Source organism: Protopterus annectens, chromosome 17.part0, assembly GCF_019279795.1.
Source record: "Protopterus annectens isolate FY-2018-M chromosome 17.part0, PAN1.0, whole genome shotgun sequence".
NCBI classification, from domain to species: Eukaryota; Metazoa; Chordata; order Ceratodontiformes; family Protopteridae; genus Protopterus; species Protopterus annectens.
In genome coordinates, this window is record NC_056751.1 from 98,573,752 (window position 1) to 98,596,196 (window position 22,445).

A 22,445-nucleotide genomic window follows, 5' to 3' on the forward strand; every position below is an offset into this window, starting at 1 on the left:
TATTATTATTAGCATAATCAAACTGTTTATTATGTAATTTTTCCCACTGGGGAAACAATAAATCATCTGTAATAGACTTATTCAACACATCAACTTCATTCAACAACCGACTCAGTTTGGAATCATTACAGACAATAATGAATTGCATAAATTCTTTACCAAAACTGTCAAACATGTCATTGCAAGTTTTGATGTTATCCTCACTCATTTCCACACCCAATGGCTGTTTGAAGAATCTCAAACCCATGGGAACTATACCACTCTCAATGTTTTTACGTAAATATGCATTTTCAACCTGCAATGACTTTATCTTATTTAATTTGTTACCAAAATCGTATATTTTATCCTTAAGCGAGTTGCTGTTACCTTCTTCAATAAATCCAACATGCATAGATTTGTTACTAGTATTGAAATCATATTTTAATTTAAGAAAATTGTTCAAACAATAGTTCTTATTCGTAACAATTTGTTCAACGCTCCCAGAACGCGGAGCGTTAGTGGATACAGTACCTTCATTATATTTATTATTTTTGCGTGAAGATGCCTCTGGTATGCCATATGTACGAGTAGCAGTCTGTCGTTTGGGCCTGGCTCCAGAGACAAGAAAAACATCTTCAGAATGCCTTCCCGAGGCTGTAGAAAAGTTTAGAAGACCCTTCTGGCTCGGAACGCCAATATCACCTTCCCTCTGTGAGCTGTTGGACTCCAAAAGCGACGCAAGACGCTGTTGCCCATTCGGGATATCATCATTGCTATCATTGTCCAATGAGGAACGTGAAGACACGGAAGCCAGGGGCTGAACGGTAGATGTAGTTCGTTGAAATGAACCAGTGGGCGGTGTTAAAAGTTCCACAAGTCGTGTAATTTCTCCCTTGAGTATAGCCATTTCAGAGTGGATTTTATCCACTTCCTCCTTTAATGCAGCTGTAGAGCACATCGAAATATCTTGCAAGGAATCCATAGCGGAAAACAACCAATAGTGAAAGTAAACCTCAGACCTCAACCACAAATAACAGAGAAAACGAAGGATGAAGGTGTTGAGAGATTCCTGAGTAGTTTGTATAAGCATAGTGGTTTGGATCAGGATACTATTGTTCTGATGAGGGAATTCTTGGAAATAGTGTTAGATAACTTCATCTACTATGAAGGGGAATATTATAGACAGACATCTGGCGTAGCGATGGGGGCAGCCTGTGCCCCCATGTATGCCAACTTAGTTCTTCTTGATTGGGAAGAAGAATTTGTCTTAAAGTCCCCTTGGATGAATTACATCAGGTGTTTTGTCCGATACCTGGATGACATCTTTATGTTATGGGAAGGTGACGAAGCTACACTAAAAAGTTTTATTGATTATTTGAACCAGACCACAAGCTTTTTACAGTTTACACATCAATGTTGCAAGGAGGGTATTAACTATCTAGATGTCTATGTTTATTCTGATGGCCATTCCTTTCAGTCAAAAGTATATAGAAAGGAGACTTTCAGCAATGCTTATTTGCATTTTGGGAGCGCACATACGTATTCATCGAAACACAGCATTGTCAAGGGACAGTGCATTAGAGCGGCACGTATGTCGTCCAATGTGGATAACATGTTAAATGAATTGCAATTTATAGGTAATTTATTCAGGGACAAGGGGTACCCCAATAGTATGATTGAGGACATTATACATTATGTGGCTAGTGAATGGGGAAATAAATATCCCTCATTATTAGGTACTGGGCTGGTTGCCAAGTCTGCCAGCCAAAATAATACCACAAATGAAAATGCCATACAGGGTGAAAAACCTTATACCAGGGCTTGCATTTTAAAACAAGGGGATTATACGAAGGATGTCAAGGACATAATTTCAAACAACTGGAATATATTGATAAGTGATGAGGGGATAAAGGATAAAATTTCTAACTGTCCTTACTTCGTTTCTAAGACAGGCATGAATTTGAAAAAGATCATTGAGGTTAAAACACAAAATTATAAGAGTAGGGCATATAATAAGAAAGGCACTAGAAAGTGTGGTCAGTGCAATTACTGTGGGTATATTATGGAGGAAACAACAATACTTTTGAGTAATAGAATTCATAGCAAAATTTTTTTCAGCTATGGTAATTGCCAGTCTCAACATCTGGTATATCTGGCAAAGTGCTGCTCATGCAGTAGTTTTTACGTTGGGAAGACGGACCGACGATTGAGGGACAGAATTTATGACCACACTTACTGTATTAGAAAAAGGGATACTAACAATGCTCTCTCTCGTCATCTTCTTAGCAGCCCTGCATGTCAGGGGTTTAAATTTGCAATTTTAGAGGTTGTATCTCCCAACCCTAGGGGTGGCAACATAAAAGCAATTGTAGTAGAAAAGGAGATAAAATGGCAGATAAGGCTGAATGCAGCCTCACCTCCAGGACTCAACGAGGTGATACCTACTAAACCCCTGGTAAAAACTTAATACATAAAAATTTTATGATTATAACCATGATGTGGTTTTTTTTTTTTATATACAAGGGCATTATATATTGCATTTTATAGTGTTTTAATAGATATATATATTTGGTTTATATCATATAGGAATGTATTATATCTATTTAATGTTGTGTTTATAGTGTTTTGTATATATTGTATTGATTTTTGTCTGGAATTTGTATGGTATTAGATTGTTACAGCCAAAACTATGTTTTTATATAGGGATGGAGCAGCATTTACTGTTTAGTTTTTAGAATTCAGTTGTGTTTCTTTAACACTTGCATTTTAATTAGTTAATTGATTAATTAGGGCGGGTAGAAAGGTATATAAGGCAGCTTTAGTCAACTAATACTGTTCTGATGAAATCTCTGTAGTCAGATGAAAGCGCTCAACGAACTGTTTGGTATATTGTTCAAATAAAGAGAATTATATACGCAAGGCTCCTGGCAATTCCTTGGACTTGAATGTTCGTTTTCTCTGTTATTTGTGGTTGTATTACATCCGTGGTTACATTCAACACTGATTTATACAGTATAGCTGCCCCACCCCCCTTTCTGGAAGCAGGGTCCAGCCTGTGTATGTTATTCCCAGGAGGTACTACTTCATTGTCTGTAGTGGTAGGTTTTGACCAGGTCTCAGATAGACAGAGAATCTTAGGACAGTGAACAGCAAGGAGTGCAAGCAGTTCATGTACCTTGTTATTAATGCTTCTAATATTAACATGACAGGTTAGGAGAGAGCTTTAGATGGCCTGGAAATTGTAGGTTTGTAGCTTAGGTTACAGGAAGAAGGGGAGTATGTGTCTAAGGTGGATGGGCCAGGGTTGGAGTGTATGTCCCCACTAAGTAATAGGCTAGGTCTAAGCTTGGAGATAAGTTTCATGAATTTGTCTAGAAGTTTGTGGTAGTGTTTGATTCTAGAGCTAATTTTCCTTGAGTTGATGTGTAGGAAGTGTGAACAAGATGTTGGATAGGCCCCGGTACTGTAAGTATGATTGAAAGTGGGATGATTGACAGCTGGGGTGATAGTATGGGCCTTTGGGACTTGAATTCTTGTGAGAGACTGATTTTCATATAAGGTAAGGAAGTATGGGGCTAATAGGAGGGGTAGTAAAAAGGAGTGCAACATTGTTTGGGATGTGGCTAGAGAGATAATAAACTGTTGTACCTGGAAATGCAGTACCAGAAGATAGTGTGGTTACGTAACTGTATTGGAAGGGGTGGGAGGCTGCCAGATGAAAGCTGATAGGTGCTGGTGAATAGTAGGTAGAGGGTTAGGGTGGGGAATAATTATCTCAGCAAAAAGGTGATAGGAGCTAGTAGGTGGGGGAGTGGCTAATTAGCTAGAAATCTAGAGGTAGTCGGGGCGGGTGGGAAATGGGGGAGGTGAGTGAATTGAGGGAGAATGGAGAGAGGCTATTGCAAATCCCAAGGTTTTCTAGTCTGCCTTAGAGCAGTTAGGTAGGTATAATGGCACTTTTTATGCACTTAATTTTGCTAGTTTTATAGTTTCAATTTATGTTAGATTATGCCTTTAGATTATGTCAATTTATGTTAGGTTATGCCTTTAGATTATGTCTTTTCGTAGTACAATTTTAAAGTAAGTTTGCTAGAATGGGGAACTACCTAGAAATTAGAGTAGAGCAGGTTAGAATGTTTGGGTGAGAGGCACATTCAGTATTTGTCATTTACTAGGCTTATGCTATCACAGGACAGGTGAGTTGGTTTTATCTCCCATATAATACAACCGTCCAGAATCAGTACAAAAACAGCACAGAACAGAAGATATGCACTTCAATTAGGTTATTTACGGTACCCTAGAGCCTCCGTGAAGCTGCGAGCACCATCTGCTTTTTAGTTTCAGGCTTATAAGAATAAAGCATGCATATGAGCTCATTAGGGCATATCTTTGAGCACACAAGTGCTGTATTTAAAATACTAGAGGCTCTGTCACTTATAACACTAAAGCAAACCATCTACTGGGATAAGTCAGACATTGTTTTACACAAGGCAAACTGCAAGTTTTAACTATATAGGACCTGCGAGTGTCGTTTCAGCTGTAATTCAACAGGGAAGGCATGCACTAGCGCTAGCACTGAAAACAGTCCATGAGCATTAGTAATGTAACCAACAGCTAAAGATTTAACAAAGAGTTCACAGGCAAGCAGCTAGAGTTTCAACAAAGAGTTCACAGGCAAGCAGTACTAATGTTTCACTGTAACACAGGGCACTCTGAAACAGCAGGGAATTAAAACATGATATCAATATAACTGGCGTTTCATTTCTACCATAAAACAGTACACAGGCAATTAATAAGGGCAATCAGTAACACTGTTACAACATACCATTTGGATGAGGATGCTGCCAACAGCATTTAGATGCACCGGACGTTTGAAAATGGTGGGTTTCAGTAGGTAGATATGAAACCTTGCTTATGTGGCTGTGGGGTGAAGTTTTAAGGCTATTGCAAATCCCAAGGTTTTCTAGTTTGTCTTAGAGCAGTTAGATAGGTATAACAGCACTTTTTTATGCACTTAATTTTGTTAGTTTTATAGTTTCAATTTATGTTAGGTTATGCCTTTAGATTATATCAATTTATGTTAGGTTAGGACTTTAAATGATGTCTTTTTGTAGAATAATTTTAAAGTAAGTTTGCTAGAGTTAGTACAATTTTGCAGGTGTTTTAATGGTAGAATTTCAATAGTTAGAGGGCAGGGGTAAGCTACTTTTTAGTTAGGGTTGGGAGTAAGCCAATTCAAAGAGGGGACAAACTATAGGTGCCTTAGACCCCAGTCAGCAAGCTTACATTTTAAACTAGTAAACTGTAATAAGTAACCACCTTGGCACTTTATTGTGAGCTGATTTCAGTAATTTTTTTTCAGAAGGGTAGTGTCCTTTCCTTAATCTGGGAGCACAGTGAGGGACTTAATCACAGGAGAACTACCTTGGCACTTTATTATGAGCTGACTTCAGTAATTTGCTTTCAGCAGGGTAGCATCCTTTCCTTAATCTGGGAGCACAGTGAGGGACTTAATCACAGGGGAACTACCATGTGGATGAGGACGCTGCCGACAGCGTCTAGATGCACTGGGCATTTTGTACAGACGCTTGTGCTGAAAATGTATTTGTGAGGTTTGCTTGTGTTAAAATGCATCAACAGTGCACCCTGCTGGAATGAAAAGAAATGTGCATGTATTATTGTAATTGAATTAAATGTATATGTTTTAATGGGTCTATATTATATTCTCGAAAGCCGACAATGTTGAATCTGACATTGTCGACACGAGACTTTTGAACGCTCAGAATCTTGAGTATGTAAATGGAAATCTCCGTAAGGGGAGATTTCTGTTTACTGCAATGTAGTGTGGTCTTGGATTTGGGATATTTAAGTAGCGGGGTGTGGGGGCTGCAGTGGGGCTTGCCCCCCTGCTTAAACCCATTAGGGTACTTTTTTATTTTTTTTTGTGTGTGTTTTTATAAGGTCAATGTTTGAAGACATCAACCATATGGTGTCAACCATATGTTATTTGATGTTTTCAAACGCCGATTTTATAATATAGACCCGTTTTAATAGAGGGTACTGGGGCAGCAAAGGTTAACCAGTTAGCTTACTTTAAGAAAAATAAGAGAACTGTAAATGAGCTGTTAAACCATTAAAAAGGCACCCAACAGTGCTGAACAGGACCAGAGATGGTTGGTTTGGAAGAAGCCTTTGCTTATTGGCTCAGGAAAAAGAGGGGAATCTCCAGGCACTGCCATAAACATTTAGATGTGTATTGTAGCTGTCCATAGCTCTCAACCTCTTAGCACAAAAATTTGAACAAAGCCAAAAATAAGGGGGGGACAAAGCCCCAAAAAGTAGGGGCAAATTTTAAATATTGCTCTTATAAACTTAGTTGTTAAAATAAAATGTATTGTTAGCCTGCATTTTCTGAAGGATATGATGTCTGAAATTCAAATGCCTGTCATTACTTAGTGAATTCAGTCTGCATGCCAGAGTTTTCACTGATTTGCCAGAGAAATCCAGAAAATTACAAATTTTATGAGGAACAGACTAAAAATGCAAGTTAAAAATCTAGACATTCTGCAAATATATGGACACTTGAGAGGTATGTAGCTGTCTATGCTAAATTCCTGCCTCATCTTCAAAGGAGAATACTGTGAGACCCTAGAGTTGGGTGACCAGATGAAGTCATTCTGCAAGCCATATTGGATATTATATTTTACAGGGAGTAATCTCTGAGAAAGGAGTATTCTGTTTAGGGAACCTGACTAGAAAGACTGCTCATGTATTTCATTGCACCTTGCTCTATCAAATAAATTATTAGGGAATAGTAATTCTCCTAGATTCAGTCAGGAATATAGTGAAGCTTAGTTTAGATATTGTTTTTCTTTATTTGTCTTAGTCTGTCCATCAATGTTCTTTTCAATATTTCATGTGATCTGAACTCTGTGGTTTACTGCGAATATATATTCAGTATTTTCATGCTCTTTTATTATTTATCATAAATATATTTGGTGGCTGGCCCTTGTAGAAAGTATTTAACCTTTCAGAGTGTTTATATTTATTTGGTGACACTGTGTGGGTTACTCCTGAAGACCCAGCTGTCTTAGTCAACTATTACCATTTGTATTAGCATTAACATTCACAGTATAATTGGACACCCTTTGTTAAGGGCCTTAGAGTAGCTTGATTGCGGAGTGTCTGGTGGCAGTGGTAACTATCTAATACTCTGGGCAGAAGGGAGCACAGCAGGTAAATCTGTGCCAGCCATTCGTGTGTGTGTGTGTGTGTGTGTGTGTGTGTGTGTGTGTGTGTGTGTGTGTATGTGTGTGAAATCAAATCTCTCAGTGTGTGGGTGTCAGCTACTTGGGGCAGGGACATAAAGCATTGGATTTAGAGAGAGGGTGCTGGAGGACTTATCTTGGACACTCAGCTGAGGACCTAACCCTACATCTGTACCAGTGGGGAGTCTTACTGGGGACCTGGAGGGAGATGGATACAGAGAAATCCAGACCCCAGGCTGAGTGTGTTCCCTGTGGGCTCTTAAGGGAAACTGTGCTTCATGCAGAGACGTCTGCATCTGGAAATACTGAGTGTATCCATTTGTATTGCAAGTGCACTTCCCTCTCCAGTGTCAGTGGTGAGGACTCAGGCTCTTTGATTACTGGCACAGTGTGGGATCGTCACAGAGAGTATTATTTGTTTCTTGACAGTGCATGAGGTTACATAGGACTGGATCTACTGAGGCTGTGTAGGCTAGATGGAGGTTACTTCTGAAGACTCTGTACAAAACAAAAGAGAGCACTCATTTGAAAGTTGTCTGGGTAACTCAAGAAAGGCATGTCCTTAATTATCTTAGTAAAGAAATAATGTGGTCTCTCAAAATGGGTCATATGTCTAGACAGATACATACCAAAGGGGCTATCATACTCTATTATGACAGGGGATGGAGTAAAGAGTGATGACTACCTGTTTAGAAAACCCTCTGGTGATTAGTCTGGTAAGGTAAAATAATTTCCTAACAACAGTGACTACATGGTGATCAAAGGACAGCTCATAATCACATCCCCTTTTTCTGATTTCTGCACAGGGTTGGGGTGTTTAGTCAATTGTTGCCATCTATCTTGATTCAATATCACTCTCCTACTTTCTTTGACAGTCATGCCTGACTGTTGCAGATCTCTCACACAATCTATCCATCTTTTTGCAGGACAGCCATGTTTCCTCATGCCTTGCTCCTGTCTGTCTCAAACCTTCTTCATCCAATTGTCTTCTGCTTTCCTGCACATGTTCCTAAACCATCATAATTTGTTCTCCTTGACCCTCTCTGCAATTGGATCTACTGGGGCTTCTGCTCTGATGTTCTCATTTTTTGTCTAATCCACAATGTGCATCCTACCTCCCATCTCAAGCACTTCATCTCCATCACCTCTAGTTTCCTCATTTGCTTTGATTTCACTGCCAAGGTTTCTGTACCATACAGTAGTACTGGTAACACCACTGTTTTGTACACCTTATTTTTCAGCTTCTTTGGCATTCTTTTGTCACACACTACCACTAACAGTCTGTGCCATTTGGCTACAGCCCCTCTGATTTTAGCTTTGACTTCCTCATTCAGACTTTCCCTCTCCTCAATCATAGGCTCATAGTTTCATAGGTAGGTACTAGGCTATCAGCCCAAGGGCCTACGTAAGCCTAGCCAGCAAGGTTCCATAGCTTACGCCACCCAAGAAAGTTTTCTGTGCCACTGTCCAGCAGAGACACAGAAGTGATCCCCGAGGTGTATTTCCTATTTCCCATCCACTCATCAAGATTTTTCTTGAAGAGTGCTAATGAAGAACTTTGCTTGACATAGATGGGTAGCTTGTTCCAGAGTATAGGAAGTCTCTGGGACAGGAATCTATTCCTCCAGCATGTCCTGTTTATTGTGGTGACTAGGTTTAGGTCCCTAGAGCGTGTAGCTCAGAGGGATTGGGATGTCTTTAGGTGCAGCATGTCCAACAGGTCTGGGTTTGACATAGCTTTATATGTCAGGCAGAGATCACCTCGGAGTAGGCGATATGCTATGGAGTAAAGCTGGAGTTTTTTGAGGCGGTCAGCGTGGGGCATTTGTTTGAGGCCAGTAATCCTCTTTGTGAGGTACTTCTGTGGCCTTTCCAGCTGCTGCAGATGTCTTGTGAGGTACATTCTAAAAAGGGCGTTGTACTCTATAATGGGTTTAATGAGTGATGAGTAGAGGGGAACAATGACCTCTTTTTTCCTGGATGAGAACCCTTTTATGATGAGGTCTGCCACGTAGAAGGACTTCCTGACTACTGTGGTGATGTGACTATCAGAGGAGAGACTACTGTCCACCTGGGTCCCAAGGTCTCTTATCATGCATTTGGTGTAAAGTAGATTGCTGCCTATGTGGTAGTTCATGGGTACAGATTTTTTACCAAAGGGGATGACACTGCACTTTTTGGCATTGATGTTGAGGCCATGGCTCTGACACCAGGCATCTATCACAGTGAGGCCCTTCTGTAGGATGTCCACATCATTTGGGGACTTTACTATGGCTCCTAGTTTGCAGTCATTTGCGAACTTCGTTAGCCAGAGGCCTTCTGTGTTAGCCTCTACTTCAGAGAAGTAGATACCAAACAGGAGAGGTCCCAGGACGGAACCCTGTGGTACTCCACTTGTCACTGCTTTGAGGTCAGATTTGGAGTCTGCAACTTTTACAGTATGGGTTCTGTTAGTGAGCCAGTTGGCAACCCATCTTGTGACGTAGGAATTTATACCTAGTTTAGTGAGTTTAGCTATAATTCCAGAATGGGGGATGGTGTTGAAAGCCTTGGCGAAGTCAAGATAGGCTGTGTGAACCACCTTACCCTCATCCACAGCTTTGGTGACTGCCTCAAAGAAGTCGATCAGGTTCAGGAGGCATGATCTGCCTTTCACAAACCCGAACTGGGTGGGATCCAGCATTTGGAGGTTAGCAAAGTCTATGTTTATGAGTTCCATGATGATACACTCCATGGCCTTGCAGACCAGGCTCATCAGGCTAATAGGTCGATAGTTCCCGGGATCAGTGGTGGCTCCCCCTTTGTGGAGTGGGATAACTGTTGCTGTGCGCCATTCAGTGGGCACAAAGCCTGATGTGAGGCTATTATTGAACATAGGGCTTAAGTGGGAAGCCAGTTCGTTCTGAAGTTCATGTAAAACGCAGCCTGGGATGTTGTCCGGTCCCATGGATGCTGTGTTTTTGGCTTTAGAGAGTGCAGCTTTTATCTGTGTAGTTGTGATTACAAGGACTCTGCATTCTTCTTGTATAGATATGGGCCCTTTAGGGGGTGAGAGGGGGGTAAAGTTAGCACTGAACCTATCTGCCAGGATGTTGGCAATATCAGCTGGTTCTGTAATTTTCATGCCTTTGTGCTGTAACTCAGAGCAGATATGGGTGTTGCCATCTAGATTCTTGACAAAGCTATAGAATGCTTTGTGGTTGCCCTTAGAATCAGTGGTGATTTTGTTTTCATAGCTAGCTTTGGAGGATCTTATAAGGGATCTCAGCTTCTTACTGAGGCTGACCAGGGAGCTCTTCCACCCATGGGATTTTACTCTCTTTTGCAAAAGTTTCTTCCTTCTGTTGTACAGTTTGTTTATGGCAGGGTACCACCAAATTGGCTTCCTTTTTTTGGAGGATAGCATATTGGTTCTGTTTGGGATAGCACGATCCATGCACTCGTGTAAGTGCTTATAGAGTGAATCTGTGTGGGATTCAGCAGTTGTAACTCTATTGTCCATCTGCATGGGTGTCATGAAATTCACCACTTCTGTCTTAAGAAGCATGAAGTTGGTTTGGAGAAATTTTTTACTGTGTTTTCCTTAATGGGGGGTGGGAGCGGAATGTGGATATCAAGGGTGATAAGCTTATGGTCGGATCGGACCAATGAGGAGTTGACTTCAGGTGTGGAACACCAGTCACTCATGTTGGTAATGACTAGGTCTAGGATATTGTTGCCCCTGGTGGGGGTGTGGATAAGTTGATCTAGGGCATTGGAGTTTATGAATTCCAGAAAGCGTTGCGCTAAGGAGTTGGTACACAAGTAGTTTTCCTTGTTAATGGTGGGGTAGTTGAAGTCGCCCATTATTAGGGTGTTTGATTGAACCCTAATATTTTCCAGTACATCATGAAAAGAGGAGTGGGAATCCTGGGGCATGGTGGGGGATCTGTAGCAAGCTACAATTTGGATTGCAGTTTTGCCCAGAGTTAGTTGCACTTGGATAACCTTGGATGCATTATGCTGAGCAACTAGCCTGGAGGTGTGGATATCCTTAATGAATATGGACACACCTCCGTCTTTGGTGTTTCGGCCCAGGTTACATGTCCGAAAAGTGTGATATGAGTTATAGCCTGGTAGTGCAGGGGTTCTTTCTGGAGCCTTGAACCAGGTCTCAGTCACTGCACAGATATCGATGTTCTCCATTTTAAGGAGTGCCTCGAGTGAGTGCATTTTGACATTTAGACTTCTAGCATTGAGTAGCGTTACCCTCAGTTTTTGCTTGCCTGTTCCTGTTATGGTGGTGAATTTGTTATTTGAACCCTGCCTAAAAAAGGCACTATAGGGGCAGCAAGAGCCTTAGCCACTTTCCGGAATCCCAGGGGTGACAGGTGCAGGCCATCTGTGGCAAAGCATCGTGGTCTATCAGCCATGTCATCCCAAGCAGACAGATACTGGATCCCCTTAGAATGACACCAGAAGCTTAGTCAATTGCTGAAGTCAATCATTTTGTCCTTGTACTGCGGTATCATTCTGGGCGATGGCAGAATGCCACTCAGGGCTAGGGTCATACCTGCCTGGGCTACAAGATCGGAGAGCTCTTCCCTGTCTCTTTTCATGTAGTCCAGGGAGGTACGTCTCAGGTCTTTCACACCAACATGGACAATGACAGAGTCATATTTGTACTTGTTGTGGAGTGACCTGAGTGCATGGGTTATGTGGCAGATCCTGGCACCTGACAGGCAGCTGACAGTAACCTTCTCCTTGTTTAGCCTGGTGAGTGGGACATCAGTGTGCCTGACTATAGAGTCACCTATGACTAGTGTGTTGGGTACGTTGTTTTGCCTTATTGGCTGTGGTTGAGTGGCACACTGAGTCTGTGGGCTATGTGTCATTTGGGTTGGCTGGGGGGGGGGTGGAGGTTGCTTGCGTTTCTGCTTTGGAGATCTCTGTTGCTTAGACAGATTATTATTGAGAGCCTCCGCGAATGCTTTTGTGTTACTATGTGCGGATTTTGGTGGTGTAGATTTAGTGAGACTATGTGATGAGTGTGGTGTGGTGCAAATGTTTACCTTCTCCTCATGACTGTCAAGTTCAGTTTTGGTTGGAGAGAGCTTTACCTCCAGTTTGGCTAGATAAGTGTATCTCTCACAGGTTGTAGTGTTGGGTGGTAAGAGGACAGAGTTGTCTGTGTACATGAGGCAATTTCTACATTGCCACAGGATGCCCAGATTCATCAGATAGACAGGAGAGAACACTGGGAGCTGACCCTTGGACATGCCTGAATAAAAAACTATTTTCCTCTAGATAAGTGAGGAAAGTGAGTACAAGAGCTGTTTTTCTCTAAGCAGGTGAGGAAAGTAAGTACAAAAACTGTTTTTCTCTAGGTAATGAGGAAGGTTGAGTGCTATAGTAATTAGTAGCTTATTTAGTGCTTACAAGTTCTGAACAAATGCTGAGCATGAATAAGCAAATGTAAGTGCTAAAACTAAGAATCCGTATCTGCACTAGACGAGTTACAGGACAGAAACAAGTGCAAATGCAGGCTTTCAAATCAGAAAGTTGAGAGAGATGGAAGATTGCCCAAACGGCCAATAACTACAATTTCTGGGCCAGAACCACTCCTTATGTGGTAGACATGTTACCTAGTGCTTACCACTCCCACTGATAAGCTAGAAGGCTTCCCTCCAACACAGAAAGGCTTGGGGGGCTCAGAAGCTTACATACAATCCTGGATACAGCAAATCTGTATCTGGAACACTAGTTACAGGAAAGGTAGGAAACAGGCTTACAGTTTTTTTTTTTTACAGAAAAGTATCAAAAACAGTAGTAAAAACAATTCGCATGCAGTGCAAGCTAGCACACTTGAGTATGCAGCAATATTAGACCAAACATAGTTTAAAAAATGCAATTAAATTAAAAAGGACTAAAAGCAAGTGCAGAAAGAGTTTATTAGGTAGAATGTGGTAAAGAGATGGGACTGGGGGAGTGTCCCAGATCAAATCTACAGTGGGGCGGGCAACTGCAAACGCCACCTAATTTAAACTACAAACCAAAAACAGGGAGGGTGGGTAGGACAAAACAGAGATCTAAGCAACAACTAACAGTAAAAACTTTAAAACCAAAACCATATTCTCAGCTCTGTATATTTGCCGATCAGTCTCTCAGAACAGTGAGACAACAGTTTCAACAGAGATCTAAGCAACAATTAAACTCTATAACCAAAAAAATATACTCAGCTTTGTATATTTGCAGATAATCTGTAAGGCAGACTCTCAGAACACAGGTTCCAGTACCTCAAAGGTATTTGAAGCTGTTAACCTATTCCAGCATTTTCCATTCTATCTCAGTTCTCAGCTTCTTCTGCTTCCCCTATTTGCTGCCATTGCAATTGTCTTACCTGTACCCAGTTTCATCCCGTGTACCTTCAGTTTTGAATATTCCCCCTAGCCTTTGATGAAATTCTTGCTTAAAGTCTGCCTGTAATGCTACATCATCTGCATACAGCAACATTGCTGATCTGTCCCCTCTAACCTGTTTTCTAATGTAGTCCATCACCAGTATGAACAGCAGTGGGCTCAGAGTTGAAACCTGATGCACATCCACTCCCACTGGAAACCCCTCTTTGAGTCCAAAAGTACCCAGGTCACTAACAGCCAAGTCTGTTTCAAAGGGTTGTCACCTATGTGTTAGGTATATGGGTGCCCAGTTTTGCCAAAGGACACAATCCTGCATTTCTTGACATTTAGTTTTAGGTCATGATCCAAGCAGCACTTATCAGTGTGTGTGTTAGTCCCTCCTGAAGAATTTGGAAGTCAAATGAAGAGTTGATAACAGCTTCAAATTTGCATTCATCTGTAAACTCGATCAGCCACAGGCTCTTGATATTAGCCATGACATTAGAGAAGGAAATACAAAACAGAAGTTACAGGACAGAAACATGCATGGGGGATGTCACTGGTAACTACTCTGTTCAAAGACAGCATGCTTTCCATGCTAATGGATTAGATTCTGTCAGTTAGCCAGTTTGTTATCGAGGGGGTAATATGGGAGTTTACCTTTAGCTTGAATCAGCTTGTCAGTGTTGTCAGAATGTGGCATGGTATAAAAGGCTTTGGCTAGGTCCAGGTAGGCGGTGTGAACCAATTTGCTCAAGTCTAATGCATAAGGGGACATGTTCAAAGAAGTCCACCAGGTTCAAGAGGTAGGGTCTGCCTTTAGCAAACCCAAAATGGCTTGGGTCCAAGGCTTTTAGAGTGCTTGTTCTTGCTAATGAGTTCCATAATGATGTGTTCTGTGCTTTTCAAATAAGGCTGGTGGGACTTATAAGTCTATAGTTTCCTAGATCAGTATTGGATTCCCCCTTGTGGAGAAGGATAACTACCACAAGTTCTCCATTCCTCTGGCACAAATCCAGTGGAAAGGCTGTGGCTGAACAGGCTTGGTTGTGAGCATATCAGTATTTAGTACTGACAAGAAGGCAGCCGGGCACATTATCAGGACCTATGTAGTAAGTGTTTTTGGCACTGGAGAGAGCATTCAGGACCTGCAAGGAGGTGATCAGATGGGGTAGTGTAGGTGTGCTAATAAGTTGGGGAAAGTTATGAGGAGATTATGGAGTAAAGTTAGAACTGAACTTGTCCACTAATATGTTGGCTGTGTCCTCAGGGGTCAATTAAGTGTTGTGATGTATTAGCTTTGACCATTACTACCATTACCTCTAGGCTTCTGACATAGATGCAGAAGACTTCATGGCTGCCCTTAGAAGAGGTAGCAATTCTCAATTCATACTTACTTTTGGATGATGTGATTTTGTTTCTGCTACATGCTTCTTTTTCTTATTGTATAGTTTGTTTATACAAGAGTTCCACCATAGGGGTTTATTCCTGAATTTGGCACTGTATTTATGCTTTTTGAGAATGCAGGCCTTGAATCATTTTTTGAAATAAGAATATAAATTAAGAAATAGAAAAACAGATACTGCTAATAAACTCCAAACAACACTCAAAGGCAGTAACTACGTAGAAGAATAGCCGCCAACTCCGAAATAAGTGCTGAAAATGTTTAGATGGGGTCATTGAGGTAAGGCAAGCACTTCAGTTTCTTTGGGACATCATTTAGCTAGATTAGGTTTGCTTTATAGTAGTCTCTAAAGACAGATGGGTTTTGTGATAAGTCAGGTTTTAGACTCATAGTAAATGTTATTAAATGGTGGTCGGATCTGACCAGTGATGTGGTAACTGCAAGTGCTGAGCATAGGCTTGCAGAGGCCCCAGTGGTTGTTAGACTAGTATACCCCTATTAACCTATCGGGTGGCAATACTAGTGAGAACGACGTCCAATATATTTGAACTCCTAGTTGGAACTTCAACCAGATGGTCTAGGTAGCTAGCATTAATAAAGTCCAGGAATCTTTGTGTACATTTAATTGAGGTGGTGTGTTGTAGGTTTCTCAGTTAATGGAGGAATAGTTAAAATCTCACATGAGAACAGTGTTAGTCTCAACAGGGAGGGATGTCAGTTTGTTTAGATGTGCTTCAATGACAACAAGTGATAAGAAGGGGCTGTTGTAATTGGCTATGATATAGTAATGAGTTCTATTTATCACAAAAAAGGTTACAAAGAAGTTAAAGGTGCTTATCCTGGCTTAAGAGTCTAGAGATGAGATTGCTTCTTGGGAATATAGAAACACCCCTCCCAATAAAACTGTCATTTTCCAAGATGGGTCTTAAATCATGATAGGCACCAAAATCCTGCACTCTGGGTGTGCTGTCACTATTCTGAAACCATGATTCAGTGACTACACAGATATCATTAATTCAAGAGTTAAGAATGCCCACAAGTAGTGCATCTTCTTATTTAGTCTTCTAGCAACAAGTGGTACTTATATAGTTTTGATTTTGATTGCCTATGTATATAATTTGAGGAGACTGACCCTTCCAAAAAAATTCACTTTGAGAAAGGAAAATGTCCTGGCCACTGTACAGAAGCAATGAGAATGGATGTGCAGGCCATCCTTAGCATATGCTTCAGGCAACCTTGAGACTAAGAGACAAAAATATTTTTTTTGTTCCCTTTGGACTTCACTGTTACTGACCCAGTCTTCCAGTACCCAATGTCCATTCTGGATCTACCAGCTACTCTCTAACCCCCAGACTTACTCTGTATTTGTTGGGGCCAATCAAGGATCCTTAAGGTGTCTGGGGGATCAGCACATCCTTGTTTCTGTCTGGGGGGATTTTTGTTTATGAACTACCCACCCCATTCCCCAGTTTCCCATGCTCATTGACTATAGCCAAGGTAAACACCCCTCTTTGGACCACATGTCCCCTTAGGGAGTGTATCAATCAGAACTCTCCCACCTGGGATGTGCACTCCCATCCCTTCCCTACCTCTTCAGCAGTCACCTGAGCCTCTAACTGATCCTGGGTTGGCTAGGCCACAGTCAGGGCTTTATCCCTTTATACTACTGGAATGGCTAAGAGACAAAGTAACTTTAACCAAAATAAGGTACCTACACAACCTCCCTCAGGGCCTTGATCCATTCACTGAGAAGAAGGAAGATGCTACTTCTCTTCCTTCTTTTACAGAGAACACAAAGAAATGGTCTATCGCATGGCCCTCTGAGGTAATTTCTGTATCCAAAAGGTAAGTGCAAAAATCTTGCAGGTTGGGTGAGTAGTCCTCTCGGAGGTCCCCTTTCAGAGACCATCTTGAAAGATGCCATTGCATATTCCTGAGAGCACTCTGACATTGTGGAATTGGTCTGTTGAAAGGCTGACAGTATGTTTTTGTCCCACAGGGAGTGTTTTTTGGGAGCGCACACTCTTAAACCCAATGAGACCAGTTAGTTGATGGCCCTTAAGACGATATACACACTATCTAGAGGGTTAAACCACATTTTTTGAAGATGCACATAGTTTTGTGTGTTTGTTCTAAGTTAATGGTGGATGGGGTGTTCTGAAAATGTTTTGTTTTTTGTTTGAGGGTTTTATTACAAAAAGGCCTGGAAAATGTGATATAGGTTCAAATGGAGATGAGAAGAAACAACTGTATAAAAGATCAGCCTGCCAGACATTAGTGTGCATGTAAGAAGATAGTTGGAAATGCACTTTCAAAAAAACTTTCATGTATAACAAATGGGAACAATGACTGTTTATCATAATGGCTATACTAGCCATATTATACTGGAATGTAAATGGCCTTACAGGTATAGACAAAAAGGAAAGAGCACTGAATTATATTAAGAAATGTAGAGTGCTAATAACAATGCTGCAGGAGAGACATTTGGAAAGAAATGAGAATGCGAATTTGAGAAACAAAGGATTTCAGGATGGATATTAATCAGAATATCAGGGACAAAGGAAAGGGGGAGTAATAATATTGATTGCTAAAGGGGCTCCCATCATCCATAGTGATATAAGAAGAAAAAAACAACAGTGGTAGAACGGAATATTGGCAATGGAGGAGGATTATGCTGGCATGTATTTAGATTCCACCAAAAATAGCAGTTAGGTGCTTTCCCACCAAAATATTAAAAATAGAGGAATCTAAGAACTGGGTAGTGGAAATTATTTGAGAATCATTAGGGAAGACAGAAATTTCTTCAGATGCAATAGCTAATGAGTGGGATAAAATCAAAATGTGGTTTAAAATTATGGTAGAAATAAAGAGATATGGCTAAGACATAATGGTAATTATTTAGAGGGGTTGTCAAAGGTTAAAGTATTGCAGTATAAGGGGAATCACACAGAACAACTGCTGCACAATAAAGAGAATCTAAGAGTATTTGGCTAAAATGCATGAGTTTAGAAAGACTGATCTTAAACAACAATTTTTTGATAACAACTCCAGAGCACAAAAAGTTTTAGCATGACTTAGGCAACAGAAAGTACAAAGGGTCATCGCCAAACTTAGGGAACCTATAACAAGAAAAATAACCACAGATACTATGCAGGTATTACAGATATTTTGGAAATGTTATGAAAACTTACATAATGCAGAGAGATGTGAAAATTAAGAAAGAACACAAATGGAAATATTTATGGAAGTCTTAATTATGCCAAGGTTAGAGGTAGATGAGGCTCAACAACTAATTGCTAAGATAGGACAAGATGAGATAAAAACAGCAATGTATAATCAATCTACAGGAAAGTTTCCAGGAACAGATGGTATTCCTGTGGAAGTTTGGACATTATGAGGGAAGAAAGTAATAAAGACCTAGAAGATTTTGTTTAACAGTATTTTAAAGGGAGGGGAAGCACCAGCATATTGGAAGGAAACTGTGGTGGTTATATTACCCAAAGAATTATAAAGTGTCCATACTAGATAAAAGAATGGCAAAGGTATTGCCAGAACTGGTAGATATGAATCAGTGTGGTTTTGTGGAGAGGCGGCAAATATTTGACAACACTAATAGAACAATGATGATCCAGAGAGAAACAGAATATAAAAAAATACCACTGTCATTGGTGAAAATTGATGCAGAGAAGGTATCCGAGTAAGCCGGGATTTTATGCCAAGAGCAATGGAAGCATTTACAGTCCCTGTGTGAAGGAAAAGTACAACAGAAGGGAAAATGTTTATTGAATATTTTATTTTGGAATTCATTTTATTTTAAGATGGATTTATGACAGTTTTAGTCTGTTTTTGATTATCTATTTCATGCCAGCATGGCTAGTGCCAGCATAGAAAGCTCTAATGTGGAACTTGTAACCTGTGTCCAATATGGAAAAGCACAGGTAAAGGTCAGCAGATTCTGTTTTTTTTTAAACACAAATAAAATATCACTTAAGGCACATGTAAACATTCATTAACAGAAAAGAAAAAAAAACATTTTAACGTTTTCCATTTAAATACATTATACATCACAAATATTTTCTTTTCTACCATCATCAGTGCAACATTATAAAAAATTGCTGAATTTCAGCCTTCCCTTTACCTGCACTTCTCCTCATTCTGAACATTATTATGTATATATTGTTTCCACGATTTCCATTTACTTCTATGTAATTTCTTCCTTCCCTTTTATATAGATCTCTCTTCAAGTTCTTTTCACTCTTTTATAATATTCAGTACCTCAAATACAGTTAATGTTGACTTTCCATTTTCTATTAATTGCTGTTTTGGGAGCCACCATAATTAAACTTAATAAGGCATTACTATGCATAGGCAATTCAGATCCTGTATCCCAGCTCAAAAGAATCATTTCCTTACTTACAGACATTTGCTCACCCAATATTTCTGATACAGTACTCTGTAGGAATTTTTTAAAAACTATCAACTCATTAAAGTCCCAAAACATATGTCCTTGTTTACCTCTTTATTCTCTGTCACACCTCCAACATTTGCCATCTACCTGAGGAACAATTCTTTAAGTCTGCTTATAGGTATAAAAATACCTATACAGACACTTCCAAGCAATGACGCTAAACTTTCTGGACTTCATTGCATACTTGTAAGCCTTGCATGTGTCTTCCCATTGTTTTCTTGTAAAATGCTTTTCCAGTCTCTCTTACCAATCTTTTCTATACTCGGCTGATTGGTTCTTATAGTTATCATGCAATATTTTATATGCCCTACTAATTATCCCGTTTTAACAGCTGCTTCTGTTCTAGATTCAACTAAAAACTCTAACAGAACAAATCACCACTTAAAATCACCTATCCCTTTCTCTTGCCTGTACTCTGAGATCAAGCTAGTCTGTAGCCTGCAATCCAAATGTCTTCTTGGCCTCATACCACTCTGTTACCTTTCCTGCACGAGTTATTTGCTCCCAATATCTTGGTTCCTTAGTCAGGTTTTTCCAGTAAATTCCAGCCCCCTCTTGCCTATTTTCTGTACCGCTACTTGCAGTCATCCCTATTGGACAAATTTCCTTTCTCTATTCTCTTATTGGCTTAGTGCTTAGAATACTTTCTGCTACTTCATGAATATAATGTACTGTATAGTTGTTATTATTCTCTTTAAGGATCTGCATCCAAAATCCCACTGTCTCTCTGTTTCCTGAACTCCGCCCTTGCTTCATCATTGTCTCTTTCCACTTTGAATTATAAACATGTACTTGTGTTATGTATATAAGCCTTAACTGTGTAGCTCTAAAATATCTCTTCAAATCAGGTAAAACTAAATCATCTTGTTCTATTGGAAAGATCAACCTATCCCACTCAAATCTTGCCCTCTTTTCCTCTCAGATAAATTCCTTCAGTTCTTTATAAATTATTGTCTACAACCTCTCCGTGGGTTGATAAAATATGCCTGACCCATATAGAAGACTAAAGGAACTAAAAATATTTTCACTGCTTGTTATCCTACTATCCATACCCATAAATAAGAGATTCCAGTTTTTCAAATTTTACATTATCTTTTGTTTAGTCTCTTACCACATATCCTTAGCTGCAATAACAGAAACCTTTTGAATCCATACTCCTAAACACTTCATCTTGTCATGTCCCCATGCTGAACCAGTTTTTGTGTGGGAACATAATTTCAATTATAGCCTTTGTTTTATCTTCATTCATTTTATATCCCCAAAAGACTTAAAACTGTCTTAAAATATTACACAACACTGAAATGTCCTTTTCTGGATTTATCACATACAAAGTACTATCATCTGCAAATAAAGCTAACTTTTCTTGATTACCATACCAATTATATGCTTCTGTTTCTGAGTCCCCTATTTTCTTTGCCAATTGTTCTAAATATAAAGCAAATAACAAAGGGGAAGGAGGACACCCCTGTTTGGTTCCTCTGTTCAAACACAGCTTATCTGATAGGAACCCTCCCATTTTTGTCTCTGGTCCTTCAAATATCATTCTAATTAACCGTATTATTGTATCAGGGAATGCAAATGCTTCCAATGCCCTACTCATAAAATCCCAGCTTACTCTGTCAAATGCTTTCTCTGCATCAAGACCCACCAACAACAGAGGTATTTTCTTACAAATCTGTGTCCCTCTAGACCATCATTGTTCTATTAATGTTGTCAATTGTTTGCCTCCCTTCCATAAAACCTCACTGATCCATGCCTATCAATTTTGGCAACACCTTTGTTATTCTTTTAACTAGTATAGACATAAAAACTTTATAATCATGGTTTAAAATTAAAATGGGTCTACATGAAGCTGGATCTGAAGAATTTTTGCCATCCTTCGGTAACACAGCCACCACAGCCTTCTTCCAATATGTTAGTGCCTACCCTGCTTTTAAAATGCTGTTAAAATATTCCACATCTTTACCTCTTTTTTCTCCTCTAATTTCCAAATTTCCACAGGAATGTCATCTGTTCCTGGAGGCTTTCCTAAAGATTGATTATATATCACTGATTTTATCTTATAGTCTTCTACCTTAACTGTTAGTTGTTGAGCCTTGTCTACCTCCAAACTTGACATAATCAAGTCTTCCATAAATATTTCCATTTGTAATCTGTCTTGATGTCCACATTTCTCTGCTTTATACTAATTCTCATAACATTTCTGGAATATTTCTAAAACCTCTACAGGGTCTCTGATTATTTTTTCTTGTTACAGGTTTCCCAAGTTTGTCAACAACCCTTTCAATGTTCTGTTGCCTAAGTTGTTACACTAAAAGTTTTTGTGCTTTGTAGTTGTTATCAGAAATAGTTGCCTAACTGAAATTTTTCTAAATTTATCCATATTACCCAGATACTTCCTTATTTTCTCTTTAACACATTTCCTCTTCCTCTTGTTCTGTGAGATTCCCCTTATTCTGCAATACTTTAACCTATGTCAAACCCTCTAAGCAATTTCTATTACTTCTCAACCATATCTCTATCTTTTATTTCAACCCTATTTTTAAACTCCATTTTCATTTTATCCCAGTTACTAGCTATAACGTCTGATGATATTTCTATCTTCCCTAATAACTCTAAAATAATTTCCACTGCCCATCCCTTAAATTCCTCTCTTTTTAACAGGCATTCAGAAAAGCACCAGTGTCTTATTTTTACTTCATTATCCTGCATTTTCATCTTAGTTTTTATTGGTGCATAATCAGAAATAGTTATTGGATGTGTGTCAAAGCTTTCAATTAAATGCACATGTTCCTGTGAAATATAATTTCTATCTAGTCTAGCCCAGTTATTGCACCTTGTAGAATAATATGCAAAGTCTGTCCAAGTTCCTTCTTTACCCATTTCTTCCATACCAAATATTTCATAAATTTCTTCAGAAATTTAGCCTATTGTGTTATATTGTCTCT